Here is a 25,086-nt window from a genome sequence, read left to right on the forward strand (position 1 = left end):
TATAAAAATAAATAAGCAAAATCATTGGCTAATACTCGTAAAGTGAATGTGAATTTAGTTGGAAATATATAAAATGATGAAGGGTCATCATTCCATACATTTCTGTGCAACTATATACACCGGTGTTTCGGCCTATTTGGGCTTCGTCAGTATAGTGTAGCAAGTTAAAAAAGTTGTTTGTTAACTTGTAAAAGGATTACTACAGGAGCAAGGTTACCAATTTTGGTCAGGTTGTTAGAAGACCCGCAGTCGCAAGGCTACAACTAACATTGCCAAGGAGGTAAAGCTACCTGAGGAAATGAAAAGCCATAACATTATTAAATAAAATGATGTTGGATAATCGAGTACAAATATAAAAATAAATAAGCAAAATCATTGGCTAATACTCGTAAAGTGAATGTGAATTTAGTTGGAAATATATAAAATGATGAAGGGTCATCATTCCATACATTTCTGTGCAACTATATACACCGGTGTTTCACTTTACGAGTATTAGCCAATGATTTTGCTTATTTATTTTTATATTTGTACTCGATTATCCAACATCATTTTATTTAATAATGTTATGGCTTTTCATTTCCTCAGGTAGCTTTACCTCCTTGGCAATGTTAGTTGTAGCCTTGCGACTGCGGGTCTTCTAACAACCTGACCAAAATTGGTAACCTTGCTCCTGTAGTAATCCTTTTACAAGTTAACAAACAACTTTTTTAACTTACTACACTATACTGACGAAGCCCAAATAGGCCGAAACACCGGTGTATATAGTTGCACAGAAATGTATGGAATGATGACCCTTCATCATTTTATATATTTCCAACTAAATTCACATTCACTTTACGAGTATTAGCCAATGATTTTGCTTATTTATTTTTATATATATATATATATATATATATATATATATATATATATATATATATATATATATCTTTTCGGCGTAATTGTGTACTTCTTATCACCATTTGCCTTTCTGTTGCAAAGCCTACTATTCTTTGGCCATTATCGTTCGACACCTCTTGCTTACTATATTTCCCTATTATGTGCTCGTATATATTCTCTCTTCCGACTTTGGCGTTGAAGTTTCCCATTAATATTTTGATGTCAAACCCTGGTAATTTATCATATTCTCTTTCCAATTGCTCGTAGAATTCATCTTTTTCTTCTTCTGTGGCATCTTCAAACGGTGGGTGTACATTTATTATGCTTATGTTTCGCTTGTCCCCATTTAATCTTATTGTGCATAATCTATCTGATATTGGTTGGAATGCCATTACTCTTTCCTTCCATTTTTGCTGTTTTATAAAACCTGTTCCTAACCTCCTGGTTTCTCCCCCGCTTTTAAAAAATACCATGTCTTCTATTTCTACTATTTCTGTCTCCAATTATTTTGTCTCTTGTAAAGCTAGTATTTCTACATTATATCTTTTAATTTCTCTAATTAATTCTTTGAATTTTCCTGTTTCGTATGTGCCTCTTACCTTCCATGTACCCAAGTTGACTTTAGCACGTTTCGCCATATCCGCTGTGTGACAGTACTTGGAGGGGATACGAGAAACGGCCGTGCGCGGGTCGCGGAGAAATCTTGCAACTTTCTAACATATTTTTTTAAATATTTCATATTTCAAATTGACGTATATTTCTGTCTTTAAAGTAAATGTGATTTTGCAAATGCTGTGTTATAAATTGTAAAAATTATATATTGCTCCACAATATTGATATGATATGCAATAATTATTACAGTGAATTTAATCAATTTTATTTTGCTTGTAGTACCGCATTTTAATAACTTATTTTATTTACTATATACCTACATTAGTCCTGTCGCCAGGGGGGGTACAACGGCCTTCTTAATTCAGATGGACTTACCCAAGTTTTTTTTATGTATTTTGGCCCGTATAACACGAATTTTTTGGGTAACAGTTGATCCGGATGTCGATAAGATTAGAATGTTGATGTTGATAAGAAGTTGAGGAATTACATAACAGCGATTTCTCGCAAAACAAAACATTTTTTTGTATTTTTTGGGTCATTCTAACCAAAAAATGTTCCTACAAGTTTTTTCGTAGAATGCATAGTTTTCGAGATAAACGCGGTTGAACTTTCAAAAAATTGAAAAATTGCAATTTTTGAACCCGAATAACCTTTGAATAAAAAATAAAATAGCAATTCTGCTTACCGCCTTTAAAAGTTTGAGTCAAATTATATCTGTTTTGAATATTTGCATTGATAAAAATTTATTTTTTGATTGTTAAAAAAAGCTATAAACACATAGTGTTTCCCGTGCCTAATACATGCGTTTTAATGCATGCTACTAATACATGAGTTCAAATGCGGTAAACAGAATTGCTATTTTATTTTTTAATCAAAAGTTATTAGGGTTAAAAAATTGCAATTTTTCGATTTTTTGAAAGTTCAACCGCGTTTATCTCGAAAACTATGCATCCTACGAAAAAAATTGTAGGAACATTTTTTGGTTAGAATGGCCCAAAAAATTCAAAAAAATGTTTTGTTTTGCGAGAAATCGCTGTTATGTGATTCCTCAACTTCTTGGTTTATAACAATCTTATCGACATCCGGATCAACTGTTACCCAAAAAATTCGTGTTCTACAGGTCAAAATATTTAAAAAAACTTGGGTAAGTCCATCTGAATACAGGAGGCGGTTGTACCCCCCTGGCGACAGGACTACATTGTTTACGTTTTAAGGTGATATAGTAGCGATCAACAGGTAGCAAAAACGCGTTTCAAGATTTCGGCTGTAATTTTGAATATTTATTCGAGATATTTGGCATATGTATCCGTAACATAATAAAGAGTGGCGGAACAGCGCCCAATTTAAAAAATATATTAATATGTGGAAATTACACTGTAATTAATTACAATATAAAAAAACGAGCCTTTACCGCCATTAAGAAGAACAAAAAAATACACTTTCTTCAAATAAACTTTTTTATCCGATGCCTAGATTTTGTGTCATTTTAGAACTACTAATGAAATAAAAAATTTTAGTAGTTCCAAAATGACACAAAATCTAGGCATCGGATAAAAAAGTTTATTTGAAAAAAGTGTATTTTTTTCTTCTTCTTAATGGTGGTACAGGCTCGTTTTTTTAAATGTTGTATTTAATTACAGAGTAATTTCCACATATTAATATATTTTTCAAATTGGGCTCTGTACCGCCATTCTTTAAATTTTTTGGCCGTGTGCCAAATATCTCTAAAAAATATTCAAAATTACAGCCGTAATCTTGGAACGGGTTTTTGCTACCTGTTGATCGCTACTGTTTCCTCTTAATAACGTAATCCCAATCTTACTATTCCTTCGTATTCTGTTTTGGGCTATGGCCTTGACAATTTTCCAGTAACCAGAACTAATATAATTGGCCAGTATAATTGAAAGTGCTAAAAATGCTGCTGATGCTATGACACCAGGTGTCGCTCTTCCGAACTTGCGCGGTCCCAATATTGTTATTAATCCTGTCAGTCTATTTTCTCTTTGTACTTGATTTCTTACTTCTTTCTCCAGGTCTCTGTAGCTGGAAAATGTAATTAAAATGTATTAAATTACATTACTTGTTCACTACTGATGTTATCAATTTCTACTTTACATCTGATTGGTTCTTTTCTGATTAATAGATACTGTTTTTTTTTTGAGATGAAATTGTCATATTTAACTGTTTTGCTCCTATGTTAAAGCTGGGACCACCAATGATGATAACTGATAACCAATTTAAATGTTACAATTCTAGATTGTAATATTACTCAACTGGAATCCTGGTATCTCGAAAAGGCAGTCATAATCGAGTTCTAACACTGTGGGATAATCGAATATGTTCAACTTCGTCAGTTTGTCGCATGCTAGATTGCAGAAGGTCTATAACCCTATTCACTTCATGCATCGTAGCTAAATTATGTCGTTCTATCAAAAATACAGTATTTTTAAAACTTAAAAAGGGTAAACCCTGTAGTTGGCTGTATACCTTCGTTAAAACACGTAGAATGAAGTAAACACTTCTGTTGTATGTAGGTATATGAATTTATTAAAATTCTTAAAATGTATCCACAAGGGAGTGGAAGTACAAAACGTTTTCGGTCAAACTGACCATCATCAGTGTAAACGTCCAGTGTACAAGTAATTGAAACTAGCCATTTCAATAGGTGTAAAAACCTCTAAATAACATTATTGCTACATTATGAGGTATATATTAATCGACATTAAGTCGATGTCTTAAGATTATAAATATCACATGTGGATGTATGTCATCCTTGCTCGGAAATTGCACAAGGTTGTTGTGATCAGGTGAGAGGTTAACAACCAACTAGTTGAGAGTTCGTTAGTTCCAGTAACAACCAACATGAGTTGGTTGTTAACCTCTCACCTGATCACAACAACCTTGTGCAATTTCCGAGCAAGGATGACATACATCCACATGTGATATTTATAATATTAAGACATCGACTTAATGTCGATTACTATATAGCTCATAATGTAGCAATAATGTTATTTTTAGAGGTTTTTACACCTATTGAAGTGGCTAGTTTCAATTACTTGTACACTGGACGTTTACACTGATGATGGTCAGTTTGACCGAAAACGTTTTGTACTTTCACTCCCTTGTGGATAAATTTTAAGAATTTTAATAAATTCATATACCTACATACAACAGAAGTGTTTACTTCATTCTACGTTGTTACAGAATTTTTACCTTACCTGCTAAACAAGAACTGTGTAACATCAATGAAATCGTAACTGCCTGATATTTATTAAATTATAGAAATTCTGTCTTTTTCTCTCCCTTGTAAATAAATTAATAAAACTTTTATTATATTATTATGCGCTGCGTTTTATTAACCTCTTAATATTAATTTAGATATTCCCGAAAATAACGCCTGTGTGTAACTAAAATCTCAAACGTGCTGTTTTGCAGATGATTGAAAATAGATTTCCAAACTTTATATTTCGAATGCCCGCGTTCACTCCCCGACGCACGTTGTGATAGGGAAACGGTGTGACGTAGTTGCGTCGTTTCAGTCGCTGTCAACTCGACGTCGAAGGCTGAGCTGAGACTTTTCATTATATTCGGCAGTTATGGAAATACATTAAATTGAAACAAATAAAAATGAAGTTTGCAGAACATCTTTCAGCCCACATTACCCCAGAATGGAGGAAACAATATATACATTACGAGGTATGTACATAGTTGTAAATAATTATTTTTATATTAGTGATATACGTTTGTTGTCTATGATCAGGGACGTACCAAATGCATTTTAAAAGGCGTTGGAAAATTTTATAAAAACATATCATGACGAGTTTTATTTAGTTCTATGTATGACTAGTGTTATGACTATGCATTCTAAAACTATCATTTTAGACCTGGTTTTTTCCCAATAATACCACTACACAGCAAGACTAAAATATTTGTATTTTACACATTTTACTGTTTTTAACATTTGTTAAAACATTTTTAATTTTTTTTATCTCTTATAAACCATTTTGTGTATATAATTTTGGGCTATTGTGATTTGGATTTACCTAAGATTCCTTCAATTTATTGATAAATTTTGGATACAAGAAAAATATCAAAATGTGGATATGTTTGGATAATAGTTTCGCAAATGTTGGCATAACTAAATATACTGGATATAGCCCAATAAAATAAAATCAAAATGTAATTCCGTATAGGTTGGAATAAATTTCTTATGAATGTTTAGGTCAAAATAAAAGACATTTTCAAGAAAGTTTATGATTCATATGAGGGGATCATTGTTTAAATAATTTAAAATTGGTAATTTTTACACAAAATTAACTTTTTTAAATGCTGCGGTAATTCGTGTTTTGTTAATACAATTTTTTTCTGCAATGCTGAAGAAACCCTTTTATATATATATAAGATTCATTCAATTTGACCTTTAATTTATTTAAATAATTGTAAATCAAAATTGAAATACAAATTTCCAAAAAAATATTACCTGCATTATTAATAAGCACAATAAAACATATTGTTTTGCAGGAAAAGTTGCGCTATGGTACCAGTATAAATTGAAAAAAAAAGTGGTTGATAAATATTGAGTAGTTTATAAGATATTTAATTTGTTTATAAAAATTACCATTTTTTCAGTTGCAAAGACGCGGTTGTTGCTGATGGAGTAAGTATACAAGTTTTTAAGGTCTTATTTCTTTGCTTTTATTTATATTTTCGATAAATGTATTGACAAATCAAAATTTTAATTAAAGACCCCTCCAAAATGGCGATTGATAATTGGTGTAATTTGTTTAAAATTTGTTTTTTTAATATCATCGCCGGGATTAAAATTTTGAAAATATTTTTTGATATTCGTGTTTCTGGTAGTTTTTGACACACTTAAAAAAGAGGAAAAAAAATTTTAGGTCCATTTTTTGCCGAGATAAATTTTCCAAGTTTAAACATTCATAATTTGTTTATTTATCAATATTAACATTTTAAAGGGCGTGAGTACATCTATCAACCCTACTACTCAACAATGTGATTTATACATTAAGTTAAAATTTTAGAATATTTTAAAAGATAATATTTTTCGAAGCGACCTTAAATGAAAACTTTTTCCATGCAGATTGCTGCAGCAGTACTTTGCAATATCTTCGTTAATAATGGACCAATTTTAATGTTTTTTTTAGGGTAGCATATAAAAATAATAACATCTATATGACACTTTTTACAATAAATATTCGTCAATTTGTTATAAACAATTTTTATTCGATTTTTTTTCTAGATGTGATAAATAAACATTGACACAAAAGATTTTTTATAAAAAATTTAAAAAATAATACTGAATTATCATTAAAAAATTGTTAAAAACTTTTTTCTTTTTACAATATTAAAATAATGTTGTTTACATTTAATTCAAATAATATATACATTAATAATACATTTAATTCGTATTATAATACACATAATCTTTATAACAGGTGATACACGAAAAATTGTGTATTATATTTTATGTAACAATAAAACACTGAAAACGTTTGTTTTCTATACTTCCACAAAATTTATTACAACTATGTGACTACAGCTGTTTCGGCAGAGTGCCTTTCTCAAGTGATTATATTATCCATCAAGTTTTATATTTTGTTAATTTTTATTTACTTATACACATATATTTATATAGAGGTTGTCCTGCATTTTTTTATATATTTTCTTTTGTATTCACATTAACTTTGCAAGATTTTGCCAATGATTTGTACAAAGAAAAAGGTTTTTATATTTCTTTAAAAATGTTTTACTGTTTCGTTAAAATTTTAAAATAAACATTTGTTATAATACTGTTTTGTGGTTATCTTTGGTTCTTTTTGAGCTTTATCACAATTTATCACAATATTAGAGAAAAAAGAGATTTTGAAAAAAAAATGTATACCTTTAACAAATTGAGCAATAAATATTGCAAAAAGTGTCAGTTATATGTTATTATTTTTATATGCTACCGTAAACTAAAAGAAAAACATTGAAATTGGTCCATTATTAATGAAGATATTGATTGCAAAGTACCACTGCAGCACTCTTCATGCAAAAATTTTCATTTAAGGTCGCTTCGAAAATATTTTTTTTTTAATATTCTAAAATGTTAACTAATATGTATAAATGACTTTGTTGAGTAGTAGGGTTGGTAGATGTACTCACACACTTTAAAATTTTAATATTGATAAATAAACAAATTATGAATTTTTCAACTTGGGAAAGCTATCTCGGCAAAAAATGGACCCACATTTTTTTTCTTTTGTGTGTCAAAACTACCAGGAACACGAATATCGAAAAATAATTTAAAAATTTTAATCCCGGGTAGTTAATTAAAAAACAAATTTTAAACAAATTACACCAATTTCCAAACGCCATTTTGGAGGGGTGTTTAATTGAAATTTTGATTTGTCAATACATTTATCGAAAATATACATGAAAGCAAAAAAATAAGACCATAAAAACTTGGATACTCTCTCGGCAACAACTGCGTTTTTGCAATCGGAAAAATGGTAATTTTTTTATAAAAAATTAATATCTCATAAACTGCTCAATATTTATCAACCATTTTTTTTTTCAATTTATAGTGGTACTTTTTTTGGTACCCTAGCGCAACTTTTTCTGCAAAAAAAAATAATTTATAGTGCTTATTTATAATTGAAAGAATATTTTTTTGGAAATTTGTTTTTCAATTTTGATTTACAATTATTTAAATAAATTAAGGGTCAAAGGGTACCCCCCGTTAAGATAGGCAAAATGCCCTCACTCCCAGAATTCAATTTTATTAATTTTTTTACGTTCTATGCAACTAAAAAATGAGATTACGCGGATTTTTAGCTCGCCACCCCCCACAGCCAAAAACGTAGATTTTTAGATTTCATTTTTTTTAGTTATGTTCCAATTGATTTAAAAATTTCAAAAAATTCACAAGTGTAGCTGAGGCTTTTACAAAACACGTCCATTTTTTATGGACCCATAGGTCGAGTGTACATAACCTCAAATTTTTTTTTAACTTTTTAAAAACCTATAACTTTTTTTTGGAGGGGGCTACAGGTCCAATTTTTTTTGCATTTTATGTATTTTATCAAAAGCTATCTTCCTGATTTTTTTCAGATTTTTCCGTCTGGTGCGCCATCTTGAAAAATCAAGAAAACTGTTTTTTAGGGGGTTTTTGGGGATTTTCTCCATTTTATAGACTGCAACATAGATCAACTCAAGGTTTTGTTAATAGATTATGTATAATTTAAAATAACTGAGTATATTAGGATATTCAAAAATCGGGCGAAACACTTTTAAACCCCCCAAAAACCATGTTTTTTTTTAAGTTTTGTAAGGATTTTTGCGGGTCTAATTATATTTTTTTGAGATCGATAGAGCCTGAATATTTTTTTTCATGTTTTTACGTTATATGTGATTAAAAATAAGACTAATCGCATTTTTAGGCCACCACCCCCTCCCCCTGTCCCCACAAAAAAGTCAATTTTTCTATTTTTTTTTGTTTAGTTAAGTTGCAATTAATTTAAAAATTTTATGAGGATTCTACAAAACATATCTATTTTTTATAAACCCGTAGGTCGAGTGTATAATACATATAACCTCAAAATTCCTTTTTTATTTTTTTAAAACGCACTTTTGACTTCCAATCGATATTTTTTTAAAACGTCCAATGATTTTACATCTCTCTCGCGGACGTCCGGTTCAATACGTGGTTAGCGCTAATTTTTAATTATTAAAAATAATAGTAATAAAATAATGACAAAAATTTCTTCAGGTTCCTGCAGGGGGGGCTTTAAACTTTGAGTTGGTCACTTTATGACTTTTAAAATAATAATTTTTAATCGAGTTATTAAGCCTTGAAAATGGCTATTTTCGCGTTTTTCAAATTTTAAATTGCATGTAACTCGACAACAGTCAATTTTATAGAAAAATCACAAGAGACCATTTTTGCTCAGGTTGATCCAGAGAATCTAAAACAGATTTGTTCTAAGTGAAAAAATGATTTTTTGAATTCGTTTAAAAAATTGTTTAACGATTTTCCGACCGTGGTACTGCTTGTCGCCATGTGGATTTGTTATAAGGACATGTTTTTGAATAAGTTTGTGCAAAAAAATAAATCGAAATAATTTACCTAATGGGGACAAGCATACAGCATGGAATATTTGCATTATGAGCCAAACTAAGATGGTTTGGAAAACATTAAACGATAGATACTGTTGTAGATGCGAGTTGCGCAAACGGCAACATGACCATAGGCTGTTGTTCGCATGTAATTAGCTGCCATAATAATATTTATCGCATGGAAGATATTTCACACTAACAAAGAACATATTTTCAAATACACACTAACAAAGAACAAAATGTTTTGATTCACAAAACGACAAGAAGTAGGATATATTAAAATAATGTATTTTTCTTAAATTTATTATTCTGTTTTATTTTTGTTTTTTGTATCCTACCCAAAAGATATCAAAATGACATCTTTACTTCATATAAAAATATTGCAAAAATTTGAAATTATTTTTGATTAATAGCAAGCTGAAAATATCTGAATAGTTTAACGGTGTCTAGTCTGACAAATTTTGATGTAGGTATGGAAACAGGGGAAGTTTTAATTGAAACATAATTTTAATTGTGAAACGTGCCATCCTGACAAGTTTATGATTGTGAAAACTAGCAGGTTGTTTTTAAGTTTATTCAATAGCAAATTATATAAAATATCCCTAAAAACTCAGTTATTTCACTTTCAGTTATTATACCTACATTACCTATAAAAAAACCTTGAATTAATCTATTTTGAAGTCTATAACATGGAGAAAATCCCTAAAAACCACCGAACAAACCAGTTTTGCGGATTTTTGAAGATGGCGCACCTTACGGAAAAATCTGACAAAAGTCAGAAATATAGTTTTTGATAAAATACACAAAACACAAAAAAATAGATATAAATCCATCACCAAAAAAATATACGTATTAAAAAACAAAAAAAAAGAGGTTATAATATGTACTTACACTCAATCTACGGGTCCATAAAAATAGATTTTCTGTAAAAGCCTCAGCTGTGCGTGTGAATTTTTTGTAATTTATAATTTAATAATTATTAACTATGTATTCTAAATGGGAAATAAGCCACAATTTAACTAAAAAATGACCATTTAGAATAGTTAATTACAAAAATGCCCCAAAGAAATAGCTTCAGAATAACATTCATAATTTAATTGCAAACCAACTTAAAAAAAATCGAAAAATTGATATTTTTGCTGTGGTGGAGGGGGAATAGGGGAAGTGGGCTAAAATTGCGGCAAGTCCTAATTTTTTAAATCATATAGAACGTAAAAAAATTAAAAAAATATTCAGGCTGTATCGACCACAAAAAATATAATTAGATCCGCAAAAATTCTTAACACTTTAAAAAAACATGGTGTTTGGGGGGTTTAAAAGTGTATCGCCCAATTTTTGAATATCCTAATATACTCAGTTATTTTAAATTATACATAATCTATTAACAAAACCTTGAGTTGATCTATGTTGCAGTCTATAAAATGGAGAAAATCTTCAAAAACCCCCTAAAAAAACAGTTTTCTTAATTTTTCAAAATGGCGCTCCCGACGGAAAAATCTGAAAAAAATCAGAGAGATAGCTTTTGATAAAAGACACAAAATACAAAAAAAATTGGACCTGCAGCCCCCTCCAAAAAAAAGTTATAGGTTTTAAAAAGGTAAAAAAAAATTTGAGGTTATGTACACTCGACCTATGGGTCCATAAAAAATAGACATATTTTTTAAAAGCCTCAGCTACACTTGTGAATTTTTTGAAATTTTTAAATCGATTGCAACCCAACTAAAAAAATGAAATCTAAAAATCTACGTTTTTGGCTGTGGGGGGAGGGGTAAGGGGGATGGCGAGCTAAAAATCCGCGTTATCTCATTTTTTAGTTGCATAGAACGTAAAAAAATTAATAAAATTGTATTCTGGGAGTGAGGGCATTTTGCCTATCTTAACGGGGGGTACCCTTTAATTTAACAAGTCTTATATAAAATACTGTTTCTTCAGCTTTGCAGAAACAATTGTAAAAACCTTAATAAAAACATGAATTTCCGCATCAGTTAAAAAAATAAAATTTTGTTCAAAAATTACCCATTTTTAATTATTTAAACAATGATCCCCTCATATGAATCATATATTTTCTTGAAAATATCTTCTATTTTTACCTAAATTTTGATAAAAAAATTATTCAAATCTGCACGGGATTACATTTTGATTTACATGTATTTATATGATTTTATTTGATCGGTCTAATAATATTCTACTTACTAGTAATAGGGCTTTTCATTGATTGTCATTTGTTTCGAGCTTCTGTCATGTGTCACATAATATTAATATATCTACGTCATACGTCTTTGGTTCGTATTATTGTATATATACCAATAACGTATGACGTATATATATTAATATTATGTGACACATGACAGAAGCTCGAAACAAATGACTGTGAATGAAAAGCCCTATAGTCTAATAATGTTCTATTTACTAACAGGTACAGGAGAAATAAAAAAGAATAAGAACATTTCACTAGCATTAAATTAAATATTTCAAAAACGAAGTTTTATGTGGAGTTCCTTGAATCTATCCTTTGTCATTAGAATATTTTCGAGTTTGACTGAAAGGCTTTTATCTACATATTTAAAATACTTGTGGGGTTGAAAAGATAAAAAAAATACTAATTGTAATACTCAAACGAGGCCACCAAAATAAATCGCATATCCCGATTTAGTATTTTATATTAAATAAATTAAAAATTTATGGAGACGGGAGACCAAGACAAGAAGCATATGGGAGTAGAGGTCGTCCACCAACAAGATGGTCTGATGACATGAAACGAATTGACAAAAATTGGATGCAAACAGCACAAAATAGTAATACATGGAAAACACTGAGGGAAAATTATATCCAGCAGGGAATAGATCCAGGTTGAATGATGATGATGGTGAAATAAATTAAAAATTTAGCTTTTAATTGCAGTACTTGAGTTAATATTTTTCCTTAAAATGTTACATTATATTTTTCCATTCAATAAAATGATCAGTAAAGACTGGATTATATGCAAAATGCATATGCATATATATGCTGCATATTTCTCATGTTTTTCATAAATGCATATGCCTTGCATATTTGGAGATTTAAGAGCATATAAATGCATATTTTGATGGGAATTTACTCTACCCCATTTAAAAATAAGGTATATATTAGTAACATCAACATCCATTAAAATAAAATGTGAAAGTAAATATTTTGCTGTTAAGCTCCTTTGTTGTTGTACCCATAAACATAATGGGCGTTATTTATAGCTGCAGGTATCATTATCCGGATATTTAAGATTTATAGACTTCTCAGAATTTACAAATTACCTAAGTAAATACCGATTATATTTTGAATAACATTACAAATATTACCTGTACTTTCTGCTGGTGTCGGCCAACTATGAATTATTCTGGGAAAACCAACCAAAACGAAATTTTAAGCATTTTAAGGGTAGGATAGATTATTTTATTTTATGAATGGTTAGTCTTAAATCAATCGCCGATTATTCAACTTTTGTGATTGCAAGTTATTGACTATACTGTGTAAAAAAATCATTTTATTATTATTGTGAAAATGCCTAAAGTAGCAAGGGAAAAATCAAGTCTTCTCAGAAGTTGGATTGGAAGTAACAATCATCTAAAAGTTATCGACAGTGAAAGTATGTTTTGCACCATTTGTGATAAAAAGGTAAGTTCTCCACTTCAATAGATTTTTAAACTTATCAAACTTCTTTGCACATCTATGTGTCTGTCTATTCTAAAATGACAAACCGTCCCATTTCTTCAAAAACTGTTTTTTAAAGTTCGCAACGGTTTGGCTTATACAGAGCGAGGTGTTGAGAGTGGCCCACCCTGTATACTACGGTACACTGACTGTACTTTATTGTTTGACGATTTCAATTTCACTTTGAGAAATAAAAAAAAATTGGGGGAGGTTTAAAAAGTTTGATCATTTTAATGTAGGTATCTATTTACGAAAACATCTAAAACATCATTATCATTATATTCCAGATTCCATGTCAAAAGAAATTCCAAGTAGTTCAACACATAAAAACTTCACTTCACCAAACTAAGCTATCAAAAAATGATAATAAACCTCGCCAGCAGATTCTACAGAACAGTTTGCAGATTCAGAATACGTCAGTTGGGCAAGAAACCTTTGCAAAGGATTTATGCCATTTTTTTTTGAACTGCAATATCCCTCTGCACAAGTTAGAACATAAATCGTGTCAAAACTTTTTAAAAACTTATTGCAAGATTAAAGATAAACCAGCTCAAATACCAAGTTCTTCAACTCTTCGGAAAAAATATGTCAGTGCATGTTACAAAGATGTGATGACGAGTATTAAAAATCAGTTAAAAGCCGAATATCTTTGGATTTCCGTCGACGAAACAACGGATACAAAGGGTCGACAAATTGCGAATCTAATTGTTGGAGTTCTTAACGACTCTGGCGATTTTAAAAACTCATACTTAATTAGTGTAAAATGTTTGGAAAAAACAAACTATGCTACAATAGCTAGATTTGTTAACGAATCCCTAACAAATTTTTTTTTACCTGATCAAGTACCATTTGAAAAAATATTATTAATGCTTAGTGATGCCGCCTCATATATGATGAAAGCTGCATCCAATCTTAAAATCTTTTTCCCTAATTTAATTCACTGTACATGTTTGGCGCACGGCCTAAACAGAGTTGCAGAGAAAGTTAGAATTGAATTTCCCAATGTAAACACCTTAATAAATAATGTAAAAAAAGTATTTCTGAAAGCACCACTACGTGTACAGGTATATAGGGAGATGCTTCCCGATATTCCTTTACCACCAGAACCAGTATTAACCAGATGGGGAACTTGGCTTAAAAGTGCTATATTTTTATCTGAACACTACGACGACATCAAAAGCGTTATTTCAAGTTTTGATCCGACTTGTACCGCTATTGATAACTGTCAAAATATTTTTAAAGAAAAGTCTATTAAAAATCAATTGTTGTATATAAAATCGAATTTCGATATCATTGAAAGTTCAATTACAAAATTAGAGGCTCAAAATTTATGTCTTCACAATAGTATGTCTATTGTTGATTCGGTTAAACAGAAAATAACAAATCTGAATGGGGAAATTGGAGTAAAAATTAAAGATAAACTTGATGACGTTTTAAACAAAAATGAGGGTTTCACTTTATTGCGTTCAATAAATAATATAATCAATTTTGGAAACTTCGATGAAAATATTAATATGGATCCGTCTCTAATAGCAAAGTTTAAATATGCCCCAATTACATCTTGTGACGTTGAGAGATCTTTTTCTGCCTATAAACAAATATTAACAGATAGAAGACATAATATTAGTTTAGAAAATATGAATCAATATATGATTATTTATTGTAACAATAAAAATATGTAAATTTGTTTTATTGTACTCTTTTTATAATATTAGTTTAGAAAATATGAATCAATATTGTAACAATAAAAATATGTACATTTATTTTATTGTACTCTTATTTATCTTGTGGTCAAAATAAAATATTTTGCCGTTTTATTTGTCACAAAACCTGAAGTTAAAAAAATATATTAAGAAATAATAATACAATTTGGTTTAAATTCAAACCTATTTATTTATTTTTATTATTTTTTATTTATTTATGTATTTAACGTAAACCATAAAATTATTCATATAAAAATAAGTGCATATATAAATGCATATTTGCATGTTAATTGTGCATATTCAGCTTGTTTTAAAATGCATATTGCATGCATATTTTAGACATTTTTTAGTGCATATTTTCCAGTCTCTAATGATCAGCATCGAAATTAGCTGCTTCCAAACATGTTTCCCATCGTGTTAAAATGGATTGCGGCAGCAGTGGAACAGCAGGAAGCATCTCTATAACATTCCAAGGTGGGTGATTCCAGGAATACCTTTCTGATGCTTGCTAGTAAACTAGTGCTGGATACCTAACTGTTAACTGTCAATTTTTTTTCGTATTTCCTCCGCAACTCCGTTTATTCCATGCGTTAAACAAGTAACGTGCATTTAGTTTGGATAAAATAGTTTTAAATTTTATCCTGCTTTCACCATATACAAGGCGGGCTAAAGAAAAGAGTCCACCTCGATATTTGATAGTAGTTATTAGGATTTAAGGAAATGTGGATATAAAATATTATAACTCATCCTTAACCCTCCCAGGACCTTTTAGTAGAAACACCGAGGACCAAGAAGGGTCAATAAATGTCTGTCAACACATAAATTACTCAAAACCGTGCTTCTTTATTTAAACTGATTTCAAAATAACTCTTTTATATTATTCCTAGACGTTAATGGAACAGTTAAAAGATACGAATTTATAATTTACCAGGAGTCTTCGGTTTCAGTGGAATTGGCATCATCACCAACAGAAACATTTTTGACTTCTTGCTGTGCTTACCGCCTACATACTTGCATTTTGAAAAAACTATGGTTATTTTTGCCCACTTACTGACCTTTTTTCTTTTAGATTTTGCTAATTTGACAAATGATAGATAACTTCCCTTTCCATTTTGGGATGATATTGAAGGTATTCAGGGGGATTAATTATAGTCCTCTGTCAAGTTTTTATAAAAGTATCAGGAAGTTAATTTATTTATAGAAATGCTAATTATGCTATATAATAGGGCAGTAGTACGCCGACAACTACTAATTATTTGGGATTTTTAGCAATAAACGTGTTTAGAAAATCCGAAGTAATGTAATGTGGTGGATACTTTTAACCCTCCTTGGCCCTTTTAGGGTTAAAGGCAAAATAGAGGGCCGTAGAGGTGTAGGAAGAAAACAAGTTTCTTGGTTAAGAAGCATTCGTGAATGGACTCAGATATAAAATGCAGGACAATAATTATTCCATATTGCAGAAGATCGAGAAGCCTTCGCAATGGTGATCGCCAACGTCGGATAATTCTGATATGGTACGTGAAGAAGAAGCAGGAATTGCCGAAACAAGTCGATTTTTGTTCTAAGAGGATTTCACAATTTTACGAAATTTGTCAATTTGTCAATTTTATTTCACATTTGTCAATCCACTCCTAGACCGGGAGATATTATACAGAAGTTCAGCCACGATTTTCTAAGTCCTGCTTTTGCAATACTGGAAGGGTAGACGATGTACTTACAATCTGTGGAAACATCCACAAATTTCCTGTGACATTTTCCTGTAAAAATTAGATTTTCCCAAAAAATAAAAATAGGGTTTTGCGATGAATTTCTAAGTCCTGCCATATCCATAGATAGACAGGATACTATCGATTTTATGAAGAAAATTTTTTGGGCAGGAGGGTTGCAAACGGAGTAACGGAGTATATATGTATACAAACATGTAAGGAAAATAATGAAATTTTCATGATTTTCTAGGTCCTGCCAACTAAATAAACTAAAAATATCTATTTCAAAATGACCAAAAAAAATATTGGCATGACGTCTCCTAATGTTTAAGTATACTTGTCCCTTGGAAAATTCTGCGGAAAATTTTCACCTTGATTCCGTGATTTTCTTAGTCCTGCCTTTAAAAAGTTAGAATACTCAAATACAATCAATACCTTTTCGGTACTCGGCAGGAAGGTTAAACGGTTCTTGTAAGACGGCAGGAGTCCTAGATTTGTAAGAAAATTCGTGAAAAAGTTACCGATTTTCTGAATCATGCCATTTTGCACATGTTTCAAGAATCTTAATATAAGTCTATTTACAAAAAGGCAGGATGGTTTTATGGTTATTGTGTATACAGGGTGGGGCATTAGTGTGACAAAGTCCAATTACTCGTTTGTCGTAAGATAAACGAAAAAAGTTATTTAGGTAAAACATGGGCCACAGATAGGACTATCATTTAACAGTATTTTCTAATATACAGGGCTACCCGTTTTCACAGGGTGACACAAATTTATGTTTTTTAAAATGTAATACCCTGTATATTTTTACATTTTTGGATTCTACTCGATGTTCTCTTTAATAAACTATAGTGTTTTGAAATATTATACGAGGTAGTTTAAAATATAATCACGTTTTTTTGTTAATTTTGTAGGAACATTCACACCCTATACATATTGTTAGTGATTTGATATCCAAACTTCTATTAATTTATGTTTAAACGATTTTTAATATAGTCTACTATTGTCAGTTTTTATGTAATAGTATACCAAAATGTTTAATTTTAGTATACGGGGTTGGTTGAAACTCGGACTGAGTATTTTCTGAGTTTTCTTAAATGTGACAACCTGTATTTTAGTATTATAATAAAATGATATTTTGTGGTACCTTTTTATTTGTTAAGCATTTTCTATACCATATTTATATATTAATATATACTAATCGAAGAAACAAAAATAAAATTTGTATAGTCGACAATGGAAAGTTATGACGAGATCGTTGCTGTCATGGTAACCCTTTTTACTGTCTAAGGGGGGCCGCAGATCAAAGAAACGTGAAATAAAAAACATGAAACGTGAAACATGAAACAAAATGAATTGTGAAGAACAAAACTGTTTCATATTATATACTAATCAAAGAAACGAAAAGAAAAATTGTATAGCCAACAATGGAAAGTAATGATGACGAGGTTGTTACTCTTGTGGCAACTTTTTATTACTGTCCAACATCATAACCATAGTACGTATTTGGTTACAAACGAATTAAGTAATCATCTTCCCAAATTTAAATCATTTTATAGACTGAGTATTCAAACATCTACATTATTTTATTGTGGGTCCTGGTTTAAAGAAAACTGATATTTTCTTGTCATTGCCTAGTCGACTACCTCTCCACGTTATAATTGTACAACTCTTCGTTCTACTACACAGCAGAAACCAATGCAATATTAAATTCTTGGTCGGAATTCATATTACGCACGTAATTAACTGTCGAAAACAATGAAACTGAAACCGAAAAATACAACACGATCTATTTCCTGAAACAGATTTCACCAAGATAAAAATGTTTTATGATGTGCATGAATCACACTCGCTTCGCGTGTGTGCGGACTTCTATTGGTTTAGCTGTGTTCTATTTTCATGAAACGTGTTTTATATTTCATGTTTTATGTTTCATGTTTCTTTGGTGTGGGGTCTCTCGAAGATAAAAATGTTTCACGCACATGAATCACACTCGTTTCATTGGTGGGCTGACTTCTACTATTTATTTAGCAGGGTTTTATTTTCATGGAACGTGTTTTAGGTTTCATGTTTCATCTTTTCCGTTTCATCTTTCTTTGGTGTGCGGCTTCCCTAAGGCACACCAACGAAACATGAAACGTAAAACATTAAACGTGAAACGTAAAACACATTTCATGAAAATAAAACACGGCTAAACAAACCTTAAAGTCCGCCTACCAATGAAACGAGTGTGATTCATGCTCATAAAACATTTTTATTTTCGGAGAGTCGCATAAATGGCCCGACGTCTATTTGTTTAGCAGTGTTTTATTTCCATGAAACGTGATTTACGTTTCATGTTTCTTTGAAGTGCGGCCTGCCTAAGCCAAGCCGCACACCAAAGAAACATGAAACGAAAAACATGAAACATGAAACGAAAAACATGTTTCATGAAAAGAAAACACTGCTAAAAAAATCTCAAAGTCCGCCTACTAATGAAACGAGTGTGATTCATGCTCATGACACATTTTTATTTTCGGAGAGTCTCATAAATGGCCGGATATATATTTGTTTAGCAGTGGTTTATTTCCATGAAACGTAATTTACGTTTCATGTTTCTTTGATGTGCGGCCGGGCTTAGGGAGCTAAAGCTCTTTACAGATGGCGCGTTTTAATTAGTTTTTTATATCTCCAGAACGCTTCCATTTCGAAAGACAAAAACTGGTCCGCCTTTTTTCTTCCAGAGATAAATCGATTCCATCAATTGCGAATCTCTTGAACCGGTCATAGGAATCTTTTTGTCTTTCCCTTTTAGGTATTTTTGACACTAGATTATTAAATTGTGAGGTATTCTAGTACTAAAAGGTACTCCTGCTTTAAGTCAGTAGGATGCACGGTTTTCTGGAAAAATCCATTTTAAAATTTTTCGTTTGTTGAATTTGAAAAAAATTTAAAAAAAATTAAAAAAAAGCGGTGTATTTGCCGAGTTAAAGCAAGAGTAATTTTTGGTACTAGAATACTTTATAATTTAATACTCTACTCTCAAAAATGTCTAAAAATTTAAAGACCAATAAGTTAGAGATAAAATATCCGTTGATCTACCCAAGACGGATGCTTATGACCAGTACTAGAAATTTACAATTGATAAAATCGATTCATCTCTGGAAGAGAAATAAACGTAGCAGATTTCGTTTTCCTAAATAGAATTTTTCTAAATTCTTTTAAACTCAAAAAACCAAGAAACGAAAAATTTTTCAAATCAATTTTTCTAGAACACTGCGTATCCTTCTGAGTTAAAGCAAAAGTACCTTTTAGTACAAAACTATCCCAGAATTTAATAATCCAGTGTCAGAAATGCTTAAAAGTTAGAGAGAAAAGTTATTCGATAAAATATCCGTTTCCGTCCCCAAAACGGCCCCTATGACCGGTACTAAATTTGACAATTGATAATTGACATTTGACAATTGACCTCTAGAAGATAAATAAGTGTACCAGTTTTCGTTTTTCCAAATAAAAGCGTTCTGCAGCTATTTTAAAAAACTAATTACAATACTTCGATATGCTTCTTCTGGACGAAGCATACCGAAGTAGAGGTCGTGCGCCAACCATGATGGTCTGATGACATCAAACGGATCGACAGAAACTTGATGCAGACAGCACAGGACAGAAATGCATGGAGAAGACTGAGGGAGACCTATATCCAGCAATGGATAGATCTGGGTTGAATTATGACGATGATGAATTACAAGACGCCATCTTAAAAGAGCTCTAGCTTTCCACGGAAGCATTTTTGAACTAGGTGAATTGAGTTAAATTTTCTTAAAATTATTTGAGGAATCTCCGGTTTTCGTTTGTTATGAGAGCTTCTGGACACCCTGTATAATATAATGGGTAGGTAAATTCCCTATACTATAACCAATAAATTGTAAAAAAATTTTATTTACTTTTATTGCGTTTACTTAGATAAAAATATGATCTAATCACTTACAATAAAGATGTTACAGTTTGCTATTAGATTTGAAAAGTGTGTAAAAATTCCGAGACAATATTCAGGAAAATAATACTAATAGGATATAGTGTAGGAAACAAAGGTTGAACCTTGCAAAATGGACACAAGTCCGGTTTTATTTTTTTTCTGGTATATCAAGGGGTGCTTATTATAAGACTAACTTTTTGTGAAAAAATTTCGCCCCGGAACCTCCCTTTTCACCCCTTTAAAGGGGGTAATTTGTGGTTTTTGCGGAACGTAGCCCTTCCTGTAAGTTTTACAAAAAATTTCTTTTATAAAAATATGAAGAGGACTATATTTTCTACGATTTATTTCCGACACCATCTCTCTATCATCCACCGTTTAGCGGGGGTGGTGCCCTAAATTTGACAAGTTTTTAAAAAAGATGTTTTAAAAAAAAATATATTTTTCCCTAACTCTAACGGAAATTAAGAAGAAATCCTGCGGAAATAATTCACAAATAATTAACTGATTTTTTGGTATAGGTTTCACTTAAGGGTAATTGCCCTTTTTTTAATTACAGGGTGTTACATTTTAAAAAACCTCTTTTTACACCATCTGAACCGTTTATGCTAGAGTAAAAAGACTTTCAGCGATTACCCATGTACTGGTGCTATTTACAAATTTGTATAACGCACCCCCATTTTTTCCCCGGAACCACCCAAAAAAAGAAGAATTAATAAATAAATTGATTTTCATGGAATCCTTCACACACAATGCCCTTTATTAATATGCTTCATATATCATTTTGTGCACGTTATTATTACCCATGCATGGACACCAAAAGCAATTTCCTAGTGCAACCCCTGTAGCAAAAAAAAATAAAATGGGGGGTTGGAATTTTTTTTTTGTTTTTTGCTTTTTGATCCATATGGGCATATGCTTCATCAATAGTGCTTTTCAAAAATATATATGGTTATTGCAACATCTCTGCGAAAACCACCCCTATCCTTGAAAATATACTGTAGAAACTACCCCTATCCCTTGGCGAGCATGTTTTTACGATTTTCTCATTACCTATGTATTCTTTTTAAACAAAACTTATACAAGGTTAAAGACCACTATTTACTCTAAAAATTATGTCCTATTCATTTTTTCGTATAAGCAACCGTTACGGCACAGTGGCGCCGTAAACCTCATATATGCTTTGGCGGGCTCCAGTTTTTGTTTTTTTTTTTCGTCATCTGTTCGTTTTATTGATAAAGTACTTATGCAAAATAAAACAACACAGTGTAACCTACAAATTATGACTTATGCACATTTTACATTCTTTGCTCCCCAAAGCCACAGTGGTGGCCCAAAATAAATTTTTGCATATTTTCGCCACCTACATGCATTTTATTGCATTAATGCTACCTTAACAGCACAATATTTACCCTTAGGTGGTCGCTACGCAGTGGCGGATCCAGGGAGGGGTGATGGGGTGATCACCTCCCCCCCCTCTCAAACCAAGTGATATTATATTCAAAGATTATAAAAATATTCATTTATTTCTATAGAAATTTAACCAATTGGCACCCCCCTCTTAACGATGCTGGATCCGCCACTGTCGCTAAAGCATAAAAAGTCATTCTTATAAAAATAATATTAATATAATATAAGTATTTCTATAAAAATAAATGAATATTTTTATAATCTTCAAATATAATATCACTTGGTTTGAGAGGGGTGGGGGTGATCGCCCCCATCACCCCTCCCTGGATCCGCCACTGCTTAGCGACCACTTAGGGGTGAATATTGTGCTATTAAGGTAGCATTACCGCAATAAAATGCGTGTAGGTGGCGAAAATATGAAAAAATTTATTTTGGGCCACCACTGTAGCTTTGGGGAGCAAAGAATGTAAAATGCATAGGTCATGATTTGTAGATTACACTGTGTTGTTTTATTTTACATAAGTACTTTATCAATAAAACAAACAGATGACGAAAAAATAAACAAAAACTGGAGCCCGTCAAAGCATATATGAGGTTTACGGCGCCACTGTGCCGTAACGGTTGCTAAACGAAAAAAATGAATACGACCTAATTTTTAGACTAAATAGTGGTCTTTAACCTTGTATAAATTTTGTTTAAAAAAAATGAATAGGTAATGAGAAAATCGTAAAAACATGCTGGATAAGGTATAGGGGTAGTTTCTGCAGTATATTTTCAAGGATAGGGGTGGTTTGCGCAGGGATGTTGCAATAACCATATATATTTTTGAAAAGCACTATTGATGAAGCATATGCCCATATGGATCAAAAAGCAAAAAACAAAAAAAAATTTTCAACCCCCCATTTTATTTATTGTTTTTGGCTACAGGGGTTGCACTAGGAAATCGTTTTAAGTGTCCATGTATGGGTAATAATAACTTGCACAAAATGATATATGAAGCATATTAATGAAGGGCATTGTGTGTGAAGGATTCCAAGAAAATCACTTTATTTATTAATTCTTCTTTTTTTTGGGTGGTTCCGGGGAAAAAATGGGGGTGCATTATACAAATTTGGAAATAACACCAGTACATGGGTAATCGCTGAAAGTCTTTTTACTTTAGCATAAACGGTTCAGATGGTATAAAAAGGGGTTTTTTAAAATGTAACACCCTGTAATTAAAAAAAGGGCAATTACCCTTAAGTGAAACCTATAACAAAAAATCAATCATCTATTTGTGAATAATTTCCGCAGCATTTCTTATTAATTTCCGTTAGAGTTAGGGAAAATATATATTTTTTAAAAACATCTTTTTTAAAAACTTGTCAACTTTGGGGCGCCACCCTTGCTAAACGGTGGATGATAGAGAGATGCGTCGAAAATATATCGTAGAAAATATAGTCCTCTTCATATTTCTATAAAAAAATTTTTTGTAAAACTTACAGGAAGGGCTACGTTCTGCAAAAACCATAAATTACCCCCTTTAAAGGGGTGAAAAGGGGGGTTCCGGGGCGAAATTTTTTCAGAAAAAGTTAGTCTTATAATAAGCACCCCTTGATATGCCAGAAAAAAAATAAAACCGGACTTGTGTCCATTTTGCAAGGTTCAACCTCTGTTTCCTACACTAATACGATTGTTTTAATGATATACAAATTAATTTTTTGTATTATTCATCTTTGCGGTTTTCCTGCCAAGTTGTAAAGGGTTTTAGATTAGTGTTTTTAAATCATACTCGACATGGTATGACTCAGAAAATTGTGGTGATGTGAATATGTTTGTATAACACCCTGAAATAATTTTACAGACACACAATTTAATTTTTTTATACGAAATAACTATACAACCATTCTGCCTCTTTGAAAATAGATTTATATTAACCTTCTTAAAATATGTGCGAAATGGCATGACTTAGAAAATCGTGTAATTTTCCACGAATTTTCTTACAAATTTTTTAATAATATATAGTAAAAAAGGTGTAACTAAACATCCTGCCATTTTGAATAATGTCTACTGAAATTATTTATTTTATAACAAAATTTATTTTATGACTTAGAAAATCACGGAACCAGAGTGAAAATTTTATACAGAATTTTCCAAGAAACAAGTGCAGTTAAACATTAGGTGACGTCATGCCAACATTTTTTTTGGTCATTTTGAAATAAATATAATTAATTTATTAAGTTGGCAGGACTTAGAAAATTATGAAAATTTCATTATTTTCATTACATGTTTGTATATCTGTATACTCCCTTAGTCCTTTTGCAACCGTCCTGCCCAAAAAATGTTATTCATAAAATAAGTATCCTGTTATTCTATGGATATGGCAGGACTTAAAAATTCATCGCAACTCCCAATTTTTTTTTTCATGGAAAATCTAATTTTTACAGGAAAATGTCATAGGAAAGCCGTGGATTTTTCCACAAATTGTAAGTACCTTCTCTAACCTTCCAATATTGCGAAGGGCAGGACTTAGAAAATCGTGGTTGAACTTCTGTTAATATCTCCCAGTTTATCCCTTCCACGTCGCCAACACCTTATTTTTTAATAGGGAATATAGGTCATGATGTAGCTAATTTAAAGGGGTATTTAATTATTCTCTATTCAGTAATATAAACAACGTCATAATTATTTATACAGGGTGTCCAAAAAATTTTTTACTTAAATTAATTGCAAAAAAATGTATGTAATTTATTTTATTTAAAATACATTTTACTTTTGTCAGAAAACAGAAATAAATGTTTATTTCACCAATAAACATTGCTTTTCGCTTAGATTCAGTGTTCAAGCCAGCTCCCGTCATCCACCTGCCTCTTGGAATGTTGTTCTGAAGCTATTTTCTTGTGGCATTTTTACAATTTTAACTATTTATAATGGAAAATAAGCCACAATATTATTAAAAAATGATTATTATTAACGTTTCGACGCCCAAATCGGGAGCCGTTGTCAAAATACCTTTCTGACAACGGCACCCGATTTGGGCGTC

Source organism: Diabrotica virgifera, chromosome 2 (assembly GCF_917563875.1).
Source record: "Diabrotica virgifera virgifera chromosome 2, PGI_DIABVI_V3a".
NCBI classification, from domain to species: domain Eukaryota; kingdom Metazoa; phylum Arthropoda; class Insecta; order Coleoptera; family Chrysomelidae; genus Diabrotica; species Diabrotica virgifera.